General features: G+C 36.2%; 1 protein-coding gene across 3 annotated transcripts in view; it reads right to left on the minus strand.

Annotated features, from left to right (window-relative positions):
• LOC131439073 (homeobox protein homothorax-like) overlaps positions 1-22,436 on the minus strand; it is a 158,194-nt gene that overhangs the window by 126,830 nt on the left and 8,928 nt on the right. For 2 of the 3 annotated variants that reach the window (XM_058609623.1, XM_058609621.1), the window contains exons 1-2: positions 4,023-4,359; positions 3,672-3,880 (exon numbers count right to left, since the gene is read on the minus strand). The gene's annotated coding sequence lies outside the window, so the exon portion shown is untranslated. Of the gene's footprint in view, positions 1-3,671; positions 3,881-4,022; positions 4,360-22,436 lie in introns of those variants that run through there. The other variant, XM_058609622.1, reaches the window with a different exon arrangement.

Consider the following 22,436-nt stretch of genomic DNA (forward strand, 5'->3'; position numbering starts at 1 on the left):
AAGCTACGCGATCTCAACATTTTTTTAAATTTTTTCAAGAGTACACCATATCTCAACGTTTCATGTATATGCAAGAAATTTGGCATAAAATAAATTTTTTGGGTGAATCGATTTTAAATTTTGAGAGTAAATTTTGTTCAGTGTAGGACTGAATAAGGATTTTTCTGTATTTATATTAGATAAATTGACTGATTTTTTGAAAATCACTAGTATAAAACTTTTTTGTAGACTTTGTCAGTTTTCGATAGTAACTTTTTGGAAAAAAATTGTTCAAAAAAGTTTTTCCCTTTTCGAAAGACAGTCTGGATCAATTTTGGAAAAACAATGTATGAACAATAACATTTTGGGACAAAGTCTACAAGTCCAGACAGCTTGCTGCCCCCTGCGAATACGATTTAGCGTCATCTACTACATGGACAAGTAGACTTTGTCACAAAAAACCACTTTGCATATTTTGTTTTTTTTTCTGAAATTTAGACAGTCTGTCTTTTGAAAAGTGTAGAACACTCTTAAATTTTTTTATTTGAATAGGTACAATAAAATAAAAAATTCTACAAACAAAATGTTGTAGTGAATTTAACAAAATCAGTTAAATTTCCCAATGAAACTTTTCTAGTTTAACAAGAAAAAAATAGACTATAAAAATTTAAAATCGATTTTATTAAAAACTCTATTTTTGATTTTGATACAATTCTGTCCCAAGATAGGCCCGGTGAGAAATTTTTTACCGAAAAAAATCAATAAAACAACAAAATTTAATAAAAAAAATTGTGTTTTTTTTTGTAATTTGACGTAACATTTTTAAGATAGTTTTTTTTATCGTTGAGGGATTCGATTAGTATTTTTTTTCGAAAATCAGACTAATTTTGTGAACATCATTAGCACAACAAATTTTTGTGCGATTGGTCATTTTTCTACTTTAATTATTTAAAAAAAAAGTGGTCCTTTTCAGAAGATAGTCTAGATAAATTTTGGTACAACAAAGTTTATATAACACAATTTTCGGCTAAAAAAACCCGATTTTCAAACTTCAAAGTCAATTTCCAAAAAAAAACATCATTTTCGAATTTATTGAAATTTTGTCCCATAGTAGATTATGATGATTTTAAGACGGCAATTTTCAAGAAAAAAAGTGTTTCTAACTAAAACTTTTGCTTGACCATTACTGATGTTTTTTGCAAATATTGGGCCACCAACGATAAAGTATTTTGTGATATTAATTAATTAAACATATTAAGTTTCATTGGATTCTTGTACAATAATGACTTTCAGTTTAGTTTAATTTTCGATGTGAAGCACTGTAAAAAATCAGTTGCGAAAAGAAAAAGTTTTTGTTAGACAAACTTTTTTTCCTTGAAGCAGCCCATGTTGCAATTTGTCTGTAAACCGATTTTAAATTTTTAGTTAATTTTTTTCTGTGTGCGATTGGATAAGAAAGTTTTTCGGTATTTTTATTCAACAATTTGACTGATCTCGTGAAAATCACTATTGTAACACTTTTTTGTGTAGGCTTTGTTATTTTTCGACAATACCTTTTTGAAAAAAAAATAAGGGGCTGGGGTCCACTAGGAGATTGATAGTACCTATTATCTTTTTCCGGACAGTACCAAATTATATTTTCATTCAACCTATCAATTTCAGTCTTGCTTCGGAGAAAAGTTTTACTTGGAATGTTTTCTTCTTCCATATTATTGATTATCTTTTAGGATTATAAATTGAAGGATAAAAATCAACTATTGCGCAAATCCGTTGATATTACAAAACTAATAACAGAGATAACATATATCGGTATATTGAATACATTCTAAAAAAAAAACACTTGATGTTAATATTTTAAACAATAAATTAATATTTTTCTCGGTAGCCTGCTGCCCAGATCAACCAATATAACCAATTAATAATTTTAATAAATAATTAAAATAATAAAGCGGAAATTATACAGAATCAAGACGCGCGTGAATTCTGTTGACCTTTATTTGGTGATTTAAAATTATTTTATAACAACTGTTAAGAATATGTCAATGCAATGAATTTTGTCTAAATCCTATTCACTCGTTTATTTTGTATCACGTAATTTCATTTATAAGGGAAGTTTTTATTCTTTACACGATAAAGAAAAAAAAATTGTCAAGCCCTTCAAGCATCTTTTCAGGTTTGGAATTAGATAATAGTCGCTAAGGGCCAGATCTAGAGAATACGGGGGGTGGTGGACCAATCCGTATCGCAAATCATTCAATTTCACCGTTGCTGTTTTATCAGGATACGAAACGCGTATTTTTCCATAGCTTGATGAAAAGTAGAACTCGTCTGACACGATCAGCTATTATTCAAACACTACTAATGGATAGATTGTCATGAAATTTGGTATTGGGCTATCTAGAGGCTTGTTCTCAACAAAAATATACACGGTTTGAAACTATTCACGTCTTTTCTGTGAGAGGTCCGGGACTTTTCATTTCATGCAGTATAGTGAAGAGTCCTACTGTACTGCCCAATTGAGCAATATTAGGCAATTGACCCAGGTAACTCCGAATACGAAAGACATGAAGACGAGGTGGTCCAAAATATGATGAGTTGATAAGTTCTCATTCATTCAAACCAAACGCAGAAAAAAAATATTGTGAAATTTAATATGTTCCGGGTAAATCCAACGATTATTTGTTGCTGATATATGGCGTTTTTCATTGAGAAACACTGGTGCCCTGGTTTTGCACTTTCGAGCAGAAATGGCAATGAAACACCGTCAAAATATTGCATTTCTGCTCGAAAGTGCAAAGTCAGAGCAATTCATGCCACCAGTGTTTTTCAATGAAAACGGCAATAATGACAATAACAATTCAGGTTTGATTTAATCAATGTTTTTCGAAACCAACATTTGTTTGGAACAATCATATTCTAGTTTAAAGCAAGCATATTTTGTTCAAATCAGCGATATATTAGTTTAATACAGCACCTTTTGTTTGGTTGATGGACACTAATTTTATTGTTTTATTGTTTTAAATAACAGGGATTTTTCGTCGTGTAAAATGACACAAGAATTAAAGCTGTTAACGATTTGTTTTCAGTCTTGTCAAGACGGAGCGCCAAAACAGCATTGGCAAAGTTACCTCCAAATCGAAGTATGCGAAATATAATGACTTGTTAGCCATGTCTGAAATTGCTCTAATGACTGTTAAGATAGTTAGCAAACATTCCAGAAACCAATAACGCCGTTTAATTTGAGAAAACAGTTTCTAGTTTAAATTCTATGTTTAACTTTGTTTTCGAACTAAAGGAATTTTCTTCAAATAGACCACTTTTTTTAGCCGGCCCACAAAAATCACCGGTAATCCAAGTAGCCTGGCAACGGGAGGATTTGAACGTGTCAAACCCTCCGCATGTAATAATAAAACAGTCCCACTAAAACATGAATGAGCCCAAATCTAAATCCTGTCAGAGCAGGTGTTGTCACTCCACCCCCCCAGCAAACAAGCGCAATCTGTCCGCGTGAATACCCTTGCAAATGTGTGTACATTACGCTTTGGGGCACTGTCAGGTGAGAGTAGCGTTTTCCAAAGGAAAACAAATAAAACCTAATTGCACAAATGGCGGCGAATTTCCGCTCTCCTTAACCACGTATTCACCAGACACTGTGTTTCTTGTTTGTAATAGATATTGAGCAAAACACTTACGGCTTAGCAGCATTCCATAACAGCATACGATTTCTATTTGAGGTTGAGGGAACCCAGGCTGGTAGCGGACGTTGAAAGATGCACTGACTTTGTTTCTCAGACTTGAATCTTTTTTGGAATTTGGTTATACTCTTCCTCGAATTACACACTATCACTGGCACATCACTGAACAGGAACTATAATCCATTTGCTTGCACACCTTGCACCATCTGTAAATAGTCGAGCAGAAAGAAAATATTTACGTTTAGTTGGAATTCTTTTCCCAAAAATAATCGAGCACTGATTTCGTCTGGAAAAAATAATTGATTGATTGGCATCAACGCCGCGATTGAGTAAGAAAAATGAACTCACACACTAAGAGAAATCGGATACACCGGAGGATCCGCACCCCGAACTGGAAAAAGGACACAACTTGGCTCCGTTTGGTGTAAGCAAAAATTTTCGGGGGGAAAAAACCCGACCGTCGAAATCTCGCCACTGTCTCCTGACTGACTGACGGCAGACGAGTGTCGACAACACTCTTTTACCCACTACCGACGGGTGAGTTTGTCTATATCAATTTTGCAATCCTGTCGAGGCGCAGGATATCAGGACCACACAAAATATAGGCAACCCGCACTTATACAGATGCAAAAATAGAAGGCAGACTAAACGGGGATGTGAAAGTGTCAACGACGAGGACGAACTGAGATCAAAGAGAAAGCAGCATCCAAGTTAGAACGTCAACATCACCATCATCCAATCGTTACAAGTACACGAGTCACTCAGAGAACACGAAGCAAAAGAAAAAAAATACCACTCACACGCGCTAGCAGTTTGAATTCCGATAGAAGCAAGGACAGTGGACCAAGGAATAGGAGTAACAAAACATTTACATCCTTTGACGTTTGCTACGGACTACGGTACTCCGAACAAGAAGTGCTCAGTAGGCGAACCGAAAACATGTGCTTCGTTCACTTCATTGCTCCAGTGTTGCTAGGAAACCACCACGTCCGTGTGAGCAGCAACACTGGTCTAGCCCACACGACTCCTATTGTAGACACTGCGTAGCCTTTCTGTCACTGAGTGGGAAGTCACTCATTTTCCAATTTGTAACAGTGCTAGTGAAGCTACCGAGAGGGAGAGAGAGAAAGAGAGAAAGTGAGTGACTGTCAGTCCAGCGTGTTAGCAGTAGTGACGGACGGCTACACGATTTGCGTTCGCTGGCGTCGCGTGTGGAAAGATTTAAGAAAGGGAACCATATTTATGGATTTCCCATTAGGCGACGGATGTTGGTGTGCAAATACGCTCCTGCGTTTGTGTTTGTTCTACGGCTCATGCTGCCGTCTCAATAACACAATCAATGTTCTGAGTAGTGTTGACAAGAAAATTTGATTCATTATTCGATCATTGATTTTGGGGTTTTTCGAATCAAACATACCAAAAATAAACATACTAGTTTGTATTTGTTTGTTACGCATCCTTACCACAATTTCAAGCTAGAATTTAATGAAAAGAACCTAAACTTTGCGTGTCATCTGCAGACTGGAACATATTTAATTCTGACACGTGTGTACACATATGGTAGTATTAATACCTACCTTCTGTCAGCATATCCCCGTTTCTGTTTCCCCCTTCCCTCGAATGCTAATATTATCCACCATTCATTGTTATCCTGACGCATTACGACCAAGATATTACGGCTTCCTCTTGGTGCTGGTGATAGGCGGTAAGTGGGTATGCCCCAGCACGGTACGATACCGACGACTTTGCAGGAGTTAATCTTTCATTCCACAACACTTACTTCGCCTTGATCCGTGTTTGCCTCGTCCTCCTACTCCTTGTCATCTTACCACACCCCTTTCCTCGCCCGTTATGATACCACCCACTCGCTTTTGGTGAAACGTTATTCCCCCTTCATCCACTTGGTAGAAAATACCGCACTTGCTGTGCCGTCTTGCAGCATTTCAAGAATAATTTTGCTGAAATTAATATTAGTCACTTGCCTAGGGATGATCAAATTTGATAGCATTGAATTTCGAAGCTCAACTTGTGAACTACTTTTCGTGGTTCTAGTGCAATATGACTTATAGCTAATGAAATTTATATAGGGTAACGGCTCCCTATTTCATCTGAGCTCCTATTTCCATCTCATCCCTTCACCTCATTAGTTTGAACATGAATAATATTTTAAAACCTACCTGAACCAAACTGTGAAATGTTTCAAAATGATTATAAAAGCTATTGTCACACTTTCCTATTGAAAGAAATGGTTTTAAGTTTTTCGGTTATCGTTTTTTTCATTTAAAATAAACTCACTTTTCAATTTAGGACACATTTTCGTCTCAAGATTTACAGTTCGTCATGTTTCTGATTATCTACTAATCGATTCGTCTCAAAACATGATCACTTTTTCGCACAATTACACTACCATTGAATGCTGGATGACTTCATATCTAGTAATGTTCACTTGCTACTTGTTTAATTAACGATTTAATACTTCAAAAACTACCCGACAAACAATAAAAGTCTTTAAAAATATGAGATGAAAGTTTTTCACTTAGTTGACTTGATTGCGCTTTGTTTTCATCTCATTTGGTTTCGCAAAGTTGCCAAGTTATCTCATAATGTTACAAAACAAAAATTGTTTTTCTTCTTCAAAATCTCATCAAAAAGTATGTTTTTTGGTATCCGTGACATTAGTTTAATTATATTATTGATACTAATATTTCAATAAAACTGTTTTGGCTTCGAATATTACCAGGAAGAGCATGTTGAATACTAATGAAATAACTGGTTTCATTCCGCTATACGTCAACATAACGCTGTGAAGTGTGTGTGTTTCATCGGCTGTGCACAGAGATGCCAGATATTTTCATAGAAAATATGTATTACGTTGCATAGAAACTCTATATCTGGTCTATCTGTTTTCACTAATAAAATTATGTTAAATCTGTTTTCACTAATAAAATCTGTTAACATCATTTTATTAGTGAAAACAGATAGACCAGATATAGACTTTCTATGCAATGTAATACATATTCTATGAAAATATCTGGCTTCAAATAGTTCAAATTGGTTCCAAATTTTAATATAAATGTTTGTCAGTGTTCATAATCAATTATCTACATAAAAGATTTCCACTTTAACATGTGATTTGTCCGTTGATATAAACTTTTAAAGAATCACTGCAATCAAATACTAATAGATACTCAGAGAGAAAAGTCTAATTTTTTACTTCTTTCTTTCTATGAACCTGTACAAATCTGTATTAAATTTAGGAAATCTTTAGAAAATCGGTACTTTGAGTTAAACCAGTATGCGAACGCAAAAATCTATACAATACATATAAATCTGTATAAATGGCATCTCTGGCTCTACAGTTTGTTTTAAGAAGGGCTAATGAATAAATAGTAACAATCACAGTTTTGTTTTTATTAAAAGTTCACCAAATTAACTTTTCAGTAAAATTTTAAATTTAAAGCGAAAGGTAACGGAAACGACTGAAAAATTTTTAAACGTTGAAATGATTTCAAACTGGTTCTAAAAATATCGTATATTGTCTCATAGTTGACATTAGGCCGTTTTTAAGAAGAATTCTGACATTTTGAACCTGAGAGTGTAATAGTGGAATATTTCGTTTTGATTGCTGTCGCCATTGCTAATTTATAGGATGAATAAAGGATCAACGATAGGATGGATAAAAATCCATTGAGATGAAATTAGGAGCAGAGTAGTGAACATTTCATAAGTGTTTTTTGCTGTTTTATGAACACTATTTTAATTTCCAAGGAATGTGAATCAAATCTCAATGTGGAGCAAGGAGAATGAAGCAGTAATATGAAATAGTTATAGTGATTTTAGTGGCTAAATCGAGGTTTGAAGGCGACGTCCTTACAAATGAGATGAAATAGGGAGCCCTTACCCTATTTAAGAATTGCAATTTTAAGTTTTTTTTGTCTAACTCTTTCAAACACACTATACCATAAGACACCAGATTTATGGGGGTAGGCATGGTATGCTGCACCCCATATATATGGTCAAAAAATATTTCTGATGCTTAGCGGAGAACACTTACAAAGTTAAACCCTTTGTAAAAAACGTGCTTAATCCACCTATCAGTGAGATGATACCTTTTTTTTGTCAATCCGCATGTGTTTTTGCATGAATATTCTTCGGTGTTTCGGTTTTCATGACATTATTTTAATGTCCGTCGTTTTAAGTGGCAATTTGCGATTTTAATCACTCATTACTGTGTGATGTCGAAACTGCAAATCGGATCGAATTTGAATCTAAAAGTGTAACAATCGATTAAACATTCCATGATATGTCGAAGTAATTTCCACTGTAGAGTTTACGGTAATTTAAGGTACTTCCAGATATTTTTGAGTCCATCTTTAAAGCTTTTCGGGATTGTCATCTTCTATTACGCTTTGAATTTTAAAAATTCATCATCCTATAATTGCAGAATCGGAAGTCAGAATTGTATAAAATTGGATTTATTTTAATTTGAACTTTTGTTTCTGAAATTCGATTTGGCTTTTTTTTGAGAAAACGATTGAGCTTTGAGAAACGATTCGATACAGGAACCGGAATTCAAAAATCGGTATGGCCGAAGTCAGATAAATTCACCTGAGTAGCTGTATAGTTTAGGTTTGTTTCAAAATGTTTGAAAATCAATTTGAGGAATCGTAGTGCGAATTAAATTTTTGGGTGCCTTCCGAAACGAAAACTGAATACAACCAAAAATGAAATAAGTTTATTTGGTTATCGACTATCCAAATCTGCCAACCCGATAAACCTGATTAATTTATGTGAAATAGACATTTTTATAATCATCACCCTGTATCTCCGAAACCGGAAGTTGGATCTGACTGAAAAACAAGATGTTTTATAGAATCTTAAAACTTTTCATTTGAATCTTAAATGACGCTTAGTATTCATTTGAATCTTAGATCGGCTCAGATATCTACGAGAAAAATGAGTTACACTGTTTTAATTTCGTTTCACATATCATCTTGTAGTTCCGGAACCTAACATAATTCAGGAACCTTGTTTGGGAGTATACGACTTTTCATATGAATCTGAGTTTGTAGAAAACGGTTGAGTCATCTCCAAAAAAAATGAGTGAAATTATTTGTCACACACGCATTTGCTGATCTCGACGAACTGATTCGAATGGTACAAGGCTATTATGTTCTTCCAGCATTTATTGCTGTAAGTAGTTTAAATCAATATAATTATGCAATTGCTTTCAACTCGAAAATTCTTCCATCATCTGGTTTACATATGTCATATTCGAAGGATTATGTTGCTAAAAACGAACCGTGCTAAAATCGGTCCGAGGCAAAATATCATGCTGTACACAGTCTTTTGGGTACTTAGAAACAAATGTATGTGACAGTATAAAAAATCGTGTTTTTGTTGCTCCCAAGCATATCTTTGCCAGACAGCGCTCAAAACTTCTACTGCTGGAATAGGGGAAAAAGTCGCTTACACAAAAATTTCGATATCTCCGTTAAAAATGGACGGATTTTAACAATCTATGGTTTGTTGGATAGGTATTACCGTGCCGAGTCTAAGTCCAAAAATATATTCTGTTTTCAAGGTCAATTGTGACAGATACTGTCAAAAAACTGAAAATGTTGACATAAAACTTCGTATAACTCAAAAAGTAAACATCCGATCTCCAAACCATTCAATAGCGTTTTGGATGACGGGGAGACCTTTCATTTGGGACTAGTTTGATCAAAATCGGTCCAGCCATCTCTGAGATCTCGACCTCTTAGTTGACAACACACACACACACACACACACACACACACACACACACACACACACACACACACACACACACACACACACACACACACACACACACACACACACACACACACACACACACACACACACACACACATGGACATTTGCTCAGTTCGTCGAGCTAAATCGATTGGTATATAACATTCGGCCCTCCGGGCCTCGGAAAATTTTTCTAAAGTTTGAGCGAATTCTATACCTATTTTTTATATTTATAAAAAAAAGGTAAAAAAGGTAAAAAAACTGAATTCAAAAATCGGATTAGTGCAACTTTGTTTGGAAAACCCGTTTAAATATTTTTAAATACAAAAAAAAACGGATAAAAACATTTAGAACGAAAACCGTATTTGGATTTTGCAATACAAGAATAGCAAAAAAAACATCCTTTTCTTGCAAGAACCAGACAAAAAAAAACTTTGAATGCAAAAACCGGACAAAAACTTAACCGGTTCTTCCAAAACAAGCCTGAAATTGAAATTGAAATTGTTTTCACTCTGTAATTTCTGAACCAGAAATCAAATTCAATGACAATTTTCTTAGATCATAAGGCCTTGGTTTGCACATTGCAGAACGTGATATTTGATTCCGAATAATCATTTGCACGAATTTGTATGTAACCCAAGAGTGTTCATATGGATTTAAGTTTGTAAAAATCGCAGTGCCTTAGTGCCTCTCAAAAAAGCTTAATTTCAATGTTCATCAATGAAATTATTGTAAAGTAATTGATCGAAACAGTTAAATAACTGAGTGAAACTAAAGAATATTCAAGCGACGAATACTGCGAATTTACCACCCAACATTAAACGATGTCAACCGATCGAAGCGCCATCTACATATCATTGTCGATGTTATAAGATTTACATGGAATGTACCAAAATTTACAAGCCAATCGTGTGCTTCAAGCTGAAAATCGAAAATTAATTTACGACAAACCTATTCGTTAGTGTTTATTTTATTTTATTTTTTCAGTATTGGTGTGTCATCCAGCGTTGTTTACAGCAATGTGAATAGGAGAAGCATGATACTGATGAGATCGTTTCTTAGAGATATTTCACTCTTTCCTATTTGCAATGTCTTATTATATGTCTTTTTACAAAAATCCGGGTTAGAGTAAACTCCGTCGATTATTCGGGGAATGTTTGATCAATGGATCTATTTTTCTTCGGGTTGAACGCTAAGTTTAGGGCGAGCGCGTGAAGTTTACAACCGTGCAAATATTTTTTGCAACCGTGCTTCACTAGAACGTATGTAAATATAGTTTAGACTGTGAAGATGATATTTTATTAGTAATATCTTGCCAGTATTACGGCTGTCTATTGAAAATAAGGAGTGTATCGAAAATAAGCTATCCACACATTTTTCTTTCAAATTATGATAAAAAACGATATTTTATTCAAACTAAAAATTGATCCTCTATTGTACGAGGTTAAACTTGAGCATAATGAAAACCGGATGAAATTTGAGATATTCCTTCACGAATTTTCGAACTTTTGATCGACATCAAGTTCCGGACAAGTGTTGCATCGCATTTTTTGGACGCTTGATCCCAAATTTTTTTGAACTCCTGCATGTTCCCAGCTGCCTTACCAGTCTTCTTGAAGACCCTTTTCACGATTTCCCAGTAACGTTCGATGGGTCGAAGCTGAGGGTAATTTGGTGGATTGATATTTTTCTCAACGAAATTTATACCCTTTTCCGCAAGCCAATTGAGAGTGGTTTTGGCATAGTGAGCCGACGCTAAATCCGGCCAAAACAGTGGAGGTATACTATGCTTCTTATATAAAGGCAGCAATCTCTTCTGAAGACACTCAGATCGATAGATTTCTACATTTATAGTTCCGGTAGTGTAAAAATGGTTGACTTCAAAGCACAGGAACATATTGCTTGCCTTACCAGTACCTTTCGACCGAATTTCTCCACTTGAATCGACCTGTCCGCATCGCTCACATCCTCCCCAACGACGACAGTAAAGTATTGTGGACCTGGAAGAGTTTTTGAGTCCTCTTTTAAATAAGTCTCATCGTCCATCAAAACGCATGCATCCGGACACTGCAAAAGACGCGAATACAATTTCCGCTTGTTCCTGCTTTTTTGGCCAAATCACGTATTGACATTGTTTTGTTCTTCATGATTAGAGATACCACTTTCTTGTCCAGTTTCGGGTTGGAAGAACCGGGTTTTCTGCCTCTTTCTGGTAGCTCACTCAAAGAATAGTGTTCCCCAAACTTATCAACGATGGTTTTAAGACTGGCATGATGAATTTAAAACCGCTTCGCCAATTTTCGCATAGTAATACCCCTTTTCCCTTAGCCATGTGTCAAGAACCTTAATTTTCACTTCCTTTTCAATACGCGACATTTTGAAAACGCAGAATTTCAAACGCACAAACAAGTAAACAAACGAAAGCTGACAGTCAAACGCACAGCATGCTGTGATCTGAGTATAAAAACCCATCACAAATACATGCGTACAACACAAATGTATAACGATAGCTGATTTTCGATACACTCCTTAAGACAGAACACAATAAATTAAATGTATGAATTGATAGCGAATCGCTTTACAGCCGGCTGTCCGGAGTTTCACGAGTTTCGGATATCGTATTTTAGTACAAAGCACATATTAATACAAAACGCGATAAAATTGTAACGTATTCTCGGTAGCCGGCTACCCAGAGCACTAAACACGTGATAATATTATTCGAAAATTTACTAACAAACAACCCTTTCCTGTGATGCATGTGGAAATGCATAGGATTCCTCGTTCTCTAGTTGCAACATACAGTGAACGAACAGTTCGTCCTTTCCAAATTGATCTGCATTCTGACGTGGCCGGTGTCGATATTAATCAACATGCATGGATCAAGCCAGTTTACACAAAGTGAAAGTACATGCTATTCCCAAGCAAGTTGTTTTAGAAAAACATTTTACAAGCTCAGTTGTTTCTCATCAATAACGGAGCAGCAATACACGGGCGGTCTCTTATGCTTATGCTAATCGGTTGAGCTTATTCTTATAAAATTGAGTGCATATTTTTGTAACACGCACAGACATTTAGTGATCTGGCCGAGTTGAATCGAATTGCATACGGAACTCGGCCTTCCGGGATTCGGTTTAAAAACAGGTTGATTGCATAGTCTTTCTATATAAGAAAGAAAAAATTCTCATTAAAAGAATATACCACTATGTATAGTAAAATTAAATGAAAATAATTTCACTCTTCCATATTTCTTTTCACAACAATCCAAAATACTATCAAAGCTAATTTGGAAACCAAACAGAATCGAAACTGCATAAGCAATCCAGAAAACTATCAAAGCTAATTTGAACACCAAACAGAATCTGAACGTCATAGGTCACATTCGTTGTTTGTGTTTCTTGCATGGACAGATTCAGCGTCATGAACGATGGTATTAGCTCGCACTTTTTCTTTTGTAACATATAATTTTATCCACGAGCAACGAATGAATCATTGACAAAACGTAAAAAAAAAAACATTTTATCAAAGCCATAAAAAGTTCCGACTTGAGCTTTGACTAGTTCAAATACACGGGATGAAATTAGAACCGCGAGTCTAATAAGCAGCATGCATCTGGTTGACGAGCTGTTTCGTAGAAAAATGTAACCTGAAACGATAGGATAACTGGATAGCAGGAAACTTGATAGATCGTAGCAGTAGGAACATTCGAAGCATCCCTGTTCGAAGGAAACCGGTCGCCTTCTAGCAAACCAGGCTGGAGTGGGTGGTGGTGGGTTTTTATTGCTCTCTGCAGAATACCACCCAACAGAGAAAGATGAAAGAATGCGGCGAAATGAGCTGAAAGATGTGCAGAAGAAAAAGCCTGGTATTATTTTTTTTTTTTGCTTGCTTGCTTCCCTTTGTACACTTGCTGATTATAATTTTTATATTCGTTATTCCAACTCTGCAACTGGCCACGTCGCTGCGATGTTTGGTTGATTCTATCCATTTGCTGTACATCCTTTGGTGATTTGCGTGTGCTTGAGTGTGTCGTTTCGATTGCATAAGTAAAGACACTAGCTTCAGCTGACAGAAGTGGCCTGAATGCGATCCCAGCTCGCGTAGGGATCGAGTAGGAATTAAGTTGAAAAAAAAAACCACGCCGGGAAATGGACGGATCAAATTCTCTTACATTTACGAAAAAAAATGTTTCAGTTTGGATTGGATCGCTTTCCGTGAAGGATCAAGCTTCGAGAGTTGGAGTGGGGGGAGTTCAATGGGAGGAGAAGCAAAGCAAGTGCTTATAAATACGGGGGTAATTTATTCATTCTCTGCGTCCGCTTGAATACGATATGAATTGCTTAGGCTTGCTTCTGCTTCCCTATCCTTCTCGCCATGATCCGCTATCGTCAGGGTGTCCTGGCTCAGACATCTACATACTTTCATTCCGGTCGGTGACGTTTAGTACCTCAGGAGCTTTGACTGCCTACTTAATATTAGAGTGCATTTATTAATAAAGATATGAAACGAGGAAAGTCTGAAATCGGGTGACCACGAAGATTATCATGAGCTTGTGGCAAAAGGACACTACCAGTCGGCTTCAGCAAAGAGGCAATCTGGAAAGTGAGTTCTTGTTGTTGCTCGATTAAGGTATTTATTATGAAAGTAACTTTCGAATTACATATTGCTATGAACTGATTCATCAATCATCAAATTCCAAGTAGTCAAACAATTGGCGTTTTTTGGGATTTTAGGATAATGCTTCTCTCAATTGTGATCAATTGATTGTGTTATTACTAGAAAACACAGCAAGACAATATTTTCACTATCCCGCGGCATTAGAGAGTAGCAACACGTCAAAATTCTGCTCGCGCATTGCGAAAGTTCGAACTACTTGCACTCCAAGCTGGGAATGTTAGGACATACTTTTTCAAAAGTGTGTTTTCACAAGTGTAATTTAAGTGTATTTACCACTACTAATTTTCTAATAGTGTTTTCATCATACTTTCACACGTTGTTAAAATTTTCAAAATATGGATACTTAAACATACAGTAAAATTTTGTAAATAATTTGTTCAGAAACATAAAAATTGTAAAAAGTTATTGAAAAAAATTCTGAAGGGAAAACTTGCTTTTCTCCGATAAACAATGCTCGAGTTTATGTCTTTAGCATACAACTTTCTGAATCTACAACTTTTCTGAAGACATGAATTTCGTATCTCGTATTGTATGCAAAATATTTTTTTTACTCATGGACCAAACAGAAAGTTTAATGATGACATAAAAGCTCCAAAATCAAACCCTGAAGCACAAAACAAAAAAGGCGGATGGGCCATGTCACAGACCTAACTGGAGGACGTGAATACGAATGAAATTGTCTTTTTTGTCATCATTCTGGAACTGGGTTCAAGAACTAAAATCGAAATCTGTGACAGGTTCAGAATTCAGTTGCAAAATTCAAGTTGGAATACAGATCAATAAATCAGACTATAAATTTAATTTAGAATTATAGAGCTGAACTCATTTTCAGAATCCAGGCTCCAAAATTTAGTTCTAAAATTGAATTATGTCCATGAATTGCAAATCTTAGTAAATGTTCAGTTGCAAAATCTAACTCCGAATCCATATTCCGAATTTAGTTCTGACATCTATTTTGAAACGTAAATTGGGAATTCAAATCTAACATTTAGTTCCAAAATCCAGATCTAAAATTCATATCCTGAATTTTGTTCATGAAGTTTTAGGTTAAAATTCTAAATCATAATTCTGGATTCGAATCCCGATCATACATTGAAGAACTGCAAACAAATCTGAATTCTAAATCGGTTAATCTGGAACTAAATTTTGGAACAGAATTTTGAAGCTAGATTCTAAAACTGAAATGAAGTTCCGGTGGACAATAACAGATTCGGAATTCAGTTTTAGAAATCACAGAATTCAGTTTTAGAATTCATTTATAGAAATCAATCCAAAATTCAATTCCCTAATCCCGATCCGGTATTCAGCAGCTGAATGCGATTTACGTCCAAATGAGAGCACGACCTGAACGTTTGAAGTTTTGTACCACGCAAAATTGCTGGCGACTGCTCCTCCCAACGTCGGAAGTCCAAATGAGAGCACAACCGAAGCGTTTGAGGTTTTATGTCTGGTTTGTTCTATCTGATGTTGGTGGGAGTGCCTCACTGCGACATCCAGTTCCGTCTGAAGCACTAGAAGAAATGAACGATTCTTGATCAGTCGGTGTTGAACAGTCGTTCGCACCGCACGCGTATAGCTCTTGGCTCCTGGAAATTTTTTCTGGCTACCTAGAGTTTCATTGATTCAAGGCTTCAGTCTTTTTCAAGGCTACCTGAATCACTAACAGTCTTTTTAAAGACTATCATTTAGTCAGCCTTTCTCAAGGCTATACAAAAAGTGATATTAGAGTGACTAAGTGATACAAAGAGTGATATTAGTGTGACTAAGAAATTAATCAGCCTTTTTTAAGGCTAGCTAGGAGTCTAATCGAAGACTAATTTAGCCTAGTTAATTTAATTTAAAATTTCATTCATTTCAAAAATGCCTGCGTCCAACCGGAAAGGCAACAAGCCTAAGGCTAAAAATAATTCAATACGGAATAAATCACAATCCGTTATTCAACATTTTTCTAATAACGTTCACGATCTTATAGAATCTGAATGTAAAAATAAAAGACAACGGACGGATTTCCCTTCCGTTGATCCTATGCCGTCTAACAATATTTACGAGATTCTTCCTGAATCCGATTGTAGCGACATAGAAGAAAATTCTTCAAAAATTCCCAAAATGGACGCTTATCGTTCTGGGAAGAAACATCAATCTATGCCACCAGTGACGGTGATGATTTCCGACTTCAAAGCATTCCGTACTGAGCTTTCTACTTTTCTCCCGGAAGTAAAAGTCTCATTTCAAATCGGACGAAGAGGAGAATGTCGAGTCTTGGTTGATGGATTGGAAAATTACGAACGTCTTATTCGATATTTGTCCGAGAAACTTCATAAATTTGATTCATATGATATAAAATCAGACAGACCCTTCAAGGCTGTCTTGAAAGGTTTATCAAATGATCAAAGTACTGATGAAATTAAAAATGAACTAAAAGAATTGCTTGGTTTTGCCCCTTCCCATGTAATACTTATGAAAAAAAGAGAGAATGGTACTTCTAAACTTTACCTAATACACTTCAATCGAAGTGATGTAAACAATTTGAAAACTTTAGAAAAAGTACGTTTCATTTCCCACATTAAAATTCATTGGGAACATTATAAACGGCATAATCGTATTGCAAACTTAACGCTAGAAATCTTTCAGTTCCCAAACCTCAAACTAAATTAAATTCTCCTATCGAGGACAATCTTCAACTGCTCATTCGGTTGAAGAATGTTCGTCGACGACAGTATCAACGTTCTCGTGATCCTGCTATGAAAATCATAGTTAAGGACCTACAAAAAGAAATTAAACATAGATTTACTCTTTTGCGAAATGAAAATTTCGCTAAAGAAGTTGAACAAATTAAACCATATTCTGAACCTTTCTGGAAACTTTCTAATGTTCTCAAGAAACCTCAGAAACCAATTCCTGCTCTCAAGGAAGGAAATCAAATACTTCTTACAAATGGCGAAAAAGCTCAAAAACTTGCTCAGCAGTTCGAGAATGTCTACAATTTTAATTTGCACGTTGTGAGTCCTATTGAAAATGAAGTCTCACTGAAATATGATCATATTTCAACCCAAGTGTTATCACAAGATGACATTATTGAGACGAATTTTGATGAAATTAAATCAATTATTAGGAAACTCAAAAACATGAAGGCTCCGGTAATGATGGAATTTTTAATATTCTTATTAAAAATCTTCCCGATGTTGCCTTGAGACTCTTGGTTAAAATTTTCAACAAGTGTTTTTCTTTAGCTCACTTCCCAAAAAGATGGAAAAACGCTAAAGTAATTCCTATCCTGAAACCGGATAAAAACCCAACAGAAACATCAAGTTATCGACCAATTAGCTTACTTTCTTCTATCAGTAAACTTTTTGAAAAAAATATCTTGTTGAGAATGATGTCTCATATAAATGAGAATTCAATTTTTTTACCAGAGGAGTTTGGATTTCGTCATGAACATTTAACTACTCATCAACTTGTAAGAGTTACGAACATGATAAAAGCAAATAAATCTTCTGGGTTGTCCACTGGAGTTGCTCTTCTAGACATAGAAAAAGCATTCGACAGTGTTTGGCACAAAGGTTTAATAGCAAAAATGTCTGATTTCCAGTTTCCTATTTATTTGATCAAAATGATTCAAAATTTTTTAACTGATCGTACTCTTCAGGTTAGCTATCAGAATTGTAAATCTGAATTGCTACCCGTACGAGCCGGTGTTCCGCAGGGTTCGAGCGTAGCTCCAATCTTGTATAATATTTTCACTTCTGATCTTCCAAATCTACCCGTTGGTTGTCAGAAATCGCTATTCTGTGACGACACAAGTCTGTTAGCCACAGGTAGAAATCAAAGAGTGATCTGCAGTCGCCTACAAAGAAGTTTAAATATTTTCAGTGATTATCTGTCAAAATGGAAAATTAAACCAAATGCAGCAAAAACGCAATTAATTATCTTTCCTCACAAGCCAAGAGCTTCTTAAACCAAACAATAATCACATTCTCAAATTGAATGGCTTGGAATTGACATGGTCTGATCAAGCTAAATACTTAGGTTTAACGTATGACAAAAAACTCACTTTCAAGGATCACATTGAAGGAATCCAGACAAAGTGTAATAAATATATTAAATGTTTTTTATCCTCTTATAAAAAGAAATTCTAAGCTCTGTCTAAAGAACAAATTATTAATTTATAAACAAATTTTCAGACCAGCCATGCTTTATGCAGTACCAATTTGGTCAAGTTGTTGTTCCACCAGGAAGAAAACTCTTCAAAGGATTCAGAATAAAATTCTGAAAATGATTTTGAAGCGTCCTCCCTGGTTTAGTACAAATGAGTTACACAGACTCACAAATATAGAACCATTAGAAATCAAAATTAATCGACGAAAATCCAAAAATGCTTAGCTAATGGCTTAGCATTCCTAAAAAAGTACCAAATATTTCTAATATTCTAATTTTCTAGTGAAAATATCTGTAAATTTTCACTTATTGTAGCTGGTATCAAGTGCAATCTATTGGTATATAAAAAAAATGTCATGCTTCGAATTTCATCTGAGATATAGTTTGTCAAAATTAGCGTTCTCACTTTTTTTACCCCTACTTGGTATTCGGAGTGCTAAGCGGCACCCGAGTTGACGGTTTAATGCATAGGGCGCTGGTCTAACAAGCCAATTGTCGTATGTTCGAACCCCGACCGGGCAGGATTCTTAGTGTCAGTAGGATCGTTATACTAGCCATACAATTTTTCTGAACACTATGAATCGGCTGCGAAGTCTGTTGAAACAACAAACCCTTGTGGAATCAATGCCACAACTTTGACTTTGCTTAATTATTTCTTAGTTCGTGAGGAAAATAGTGAAACGATTCTCATTACCCCAATATTTTCCAGTGAAGCACGGCGTAAACAGTTTCGTAACCTCCATAATCCATATGAAACGGGAAACTTTCGTGCATCGCAATCTGAGCAATTTACTGACTTTTGTACTGCAAAACAGACTTTTTCAATGATACAAGAACTATCAACCCAAAAGAAACCCAACATTTCGTCGCATCAACAAACCAGATGATTTTGTAATCCGGTCTGTGCACTACCTTCTCCAACTAACGGCTTTCCGCATTGAACACGTAAATCGGAACCTCTACGTTACACTTCATTTGTGACAGTGGTGTGAGGTGATCCCAATTTTTGATTTTTTAATCGAATTCTGCTTCAAAAACAGCTTGCTCGAAAGACCATCATTCAGGGCACCAGTTGTTCCATACGACGTTTATGTAAATATAGTGGTGTGAACTCAGCAGCGCTGCCAGTTTTATATCACTGTTGCCAGATGTGAGTATATTTGTTTGTTGTATTACCTTTGGAAACAAATTTAACTAATCTGTAACTGTTTAAAACCTTATCACATTTCTATATGTTATTGAAATTTACTTATACCATTATACCTTCGAAATCAGGAGTGACCGTCAATTGATTTTCAAATTTGATTCACAACCCAATAGTAGCTTTAAATCGAGCCTAACTTTGCTATTATTGGTTAAGTCATCACGGAAAAAAATGATCGGAGAGATGAGAAAACGGAGAATTGCGTTTTGTCGGTTACGTCACTTATGACTTTATATCTCCGCAACTGAAAGTGACAGCCACATGATCTTCGAACTTGATTCAACATCCAATAGTCATTCTCAAACGAGCTTAAGCTCGTTAAAATCGGTTCAGTCACTTCCGAGAAAATTGAGCAGAGTGAAAAAAAGGTGCCGACACATCCATACATACACACACAACCATTTTCCGACCTGATCGAGGTGAGTCGGATGGTAGGGGCCTCTGGAGTTCCGATCAAAAGTCACTTTCTCCAGCAATTCTATTACCCATCTAAAGAGAAAGACAAACATATTAACACAATTATGTTGATTCTGTTTGAAAAAAAATCTTATGTCATTTTTTATTTATACACTGGTGTTACCCATATTCGCATATCAGTCCCATATCGGTTCTCGCCATTTTCGAGTTAACTCGATGGATAAAGTCCATCCTCAATGTACTATCAAAAATTGCAATAAAAACTGTGTGCGTTCAGTAAAATATTAAAAAAAAATTTTTGACGCAAATCATGTTAGATCCATAATTTCCAGATTGATTCAGATTGAATATTTCCGGAATCGAAGGTATCAGCAATAATACCTTATGATAAAAAAAGAACCGAAGTTTTATTAAAAAACGCAAAATTTCAATTTTCAATGAATTTCTTTACTATCGCCTTTGTTGGAACGGTTAGTTTCGGAAGAGGAAAATCACCTTCTGATAGCAGTTGACTGCACAGCTTCAAAACTGTAATGTAATTCGATTCGGTTATGTTAAACAAAGATTCATATTTAACCTACTTACTATAAGTGCTTCAACCCTCTTCTAATCCGAAACTTCAATTCAACGATACAATAACCGAATTATACCTATAATTAAATAAATCCTTATAAGGATAAGAAATATTTAACTAAAACTATACTTTAAATCAGCGAAAAACGTGGATACGATCTCTCTTCACTATCTCAATGTTTAATGACAGTTCTTTTTCTTGTTATCGGTGCGCAACCGGAATTCACATCACTGCTGTCAGATGGTTGCCCAGTGGTTTTGTCAACAATCCCCCGCCCGTGTATTTCCGGTGGCGGCAACGCGTTCGACTGATTTTGATCTCCACCAACATCTAGCAGAGCCAGTTTGACTGCAGGTCTTGTTAACTGTCCGTGAGACGTTTGAACAACCGCCCTTCGAACCTGTCCATCCCTTCCATGAAATACGTCGATGATTCGTCCTCTCAACCAACCGTTTCGTTTTTGTTGCTCTACGACGACCACTATATCCCCAGGTTTCAAAGGCTTGCTCGGCTGAAACCATTTGGTGCGCCTGGTTAAGGTTGGCAAATATTCACGAATCCACCTTTTCCAGAACTGGTCAATCAGATGTTGGGAAAGTTTCCAGCTGTCTCTTAATACGGAACCGCTTACTGAAAGTTGCTTTGGCGGTTGTGTAATTCCATGTGAACCATACAGAATGAAGTGGTTCGGTGTCAAGGCTTCTTGTTCACAGGAATCAATTGGTAGATAAGTAAGAGGTCGAGAATTCACTATTGCTTCAGCTTCTAGGGCTATTGTTTCGAGAACTTCATCACTGGGATGGTGAGGATGATCTGCGATCGACGTCATGGCCGTTTTGATCGACCTGACCATTCTCTCCCATGGCCCTCCCATATGAGGCGCCATAGGTGGGTTGAACTTCCATGAAGTATTCGCGTTCGTGAATATGTCAGCACATTCTTCATTTATCCCGCGTATTTGTTTTGCCAACACACGAGCTGCACCGGTGAAGTTAGTGCCGTTATCTGAATACAAAGTGGCCGGTGCGCCTCTGCGTGCCACAAATCTTCTTATCGCCATCACACAAGATTCAGTTGACAGTGAGTGTACGATTTCTAGGTGGACGGCCCTCACTGTGAGGCAGGTAAATAATGCTATCCATCGTTTCGCTAGACTTCGGCCTTGTTTCACCAAGATCGGACCAAAATAATCCACCCCGGTGTGCGAAAAAGGTCTGATAAACGGTGTTAACCTGACTTCTGGCAAAGGACCCATCATTGGGGAACGTGGCACTGTTTTATAAATACGACAATATTGACAGTGTTTTGATACATCTTTGATAATTCCACGTAAACGTGAAATACGAAAACGTTGTCGCATCTCATTGAAAACTGTTTCATTGTTACCGTGCAAAAAACGAATATGGTAACTCTCTACGAGAAGGAGAGTCAGCGGATGTGTCCTCGGTAGGATAATTGGATATTTTGTGTCAAACGAGGCGTGAGGTGCCGCTCCAATGCGACTGAACATTCTCATTATACCATTATCGTCGATAAAGGGGGAGTCCTTATATATCACACTCGACGCAGGAATTGTTCGTTTTTTGGATCTTAAAGGATTTTCCGATAGAATTGTATATTCATCTGGGTACGACTGTCTTTGAACTTGCTTAAATAGTTGATTTTCTGCCAGACGAAGTTCCTCGCTAGTTAGACGATCTGTATATGCTTTCTTCTGGAATCTTTTGACCGCTCTCAGTACATATGCTGTTGTTCGTAGCAATCGGTTCCATTTCGAGAATCGCTCTATGTTTATCAACGATAACTGCGTCGTTTCTCGATGTATAAATACAGCACGAAGTTCCTCCTCTGTAGTAAATTGTCGCGTGGGTTGGGTTGGCCAGTAGTGCTCCATTTGGTAAAGAAAATCCGGTCCAACAAACCAACGACTTTGTGGTTCGAACTCAGGCCCTCTGCCCCA

Source organism: Malaya genurostris, chromosome 3 (genome assembly GCF_030247185.1).
Source record: "Malaya genurostris strain Urasoe2022 chromosome 3, Malgen_1.1, whole genome shotgun sequence".
Taxonomy (NCBI): Eukaryota; Metazoa; Arthropoda; class Insecta; order Diptera; family Culicidae; genus Malaya; species Malaya genurostris.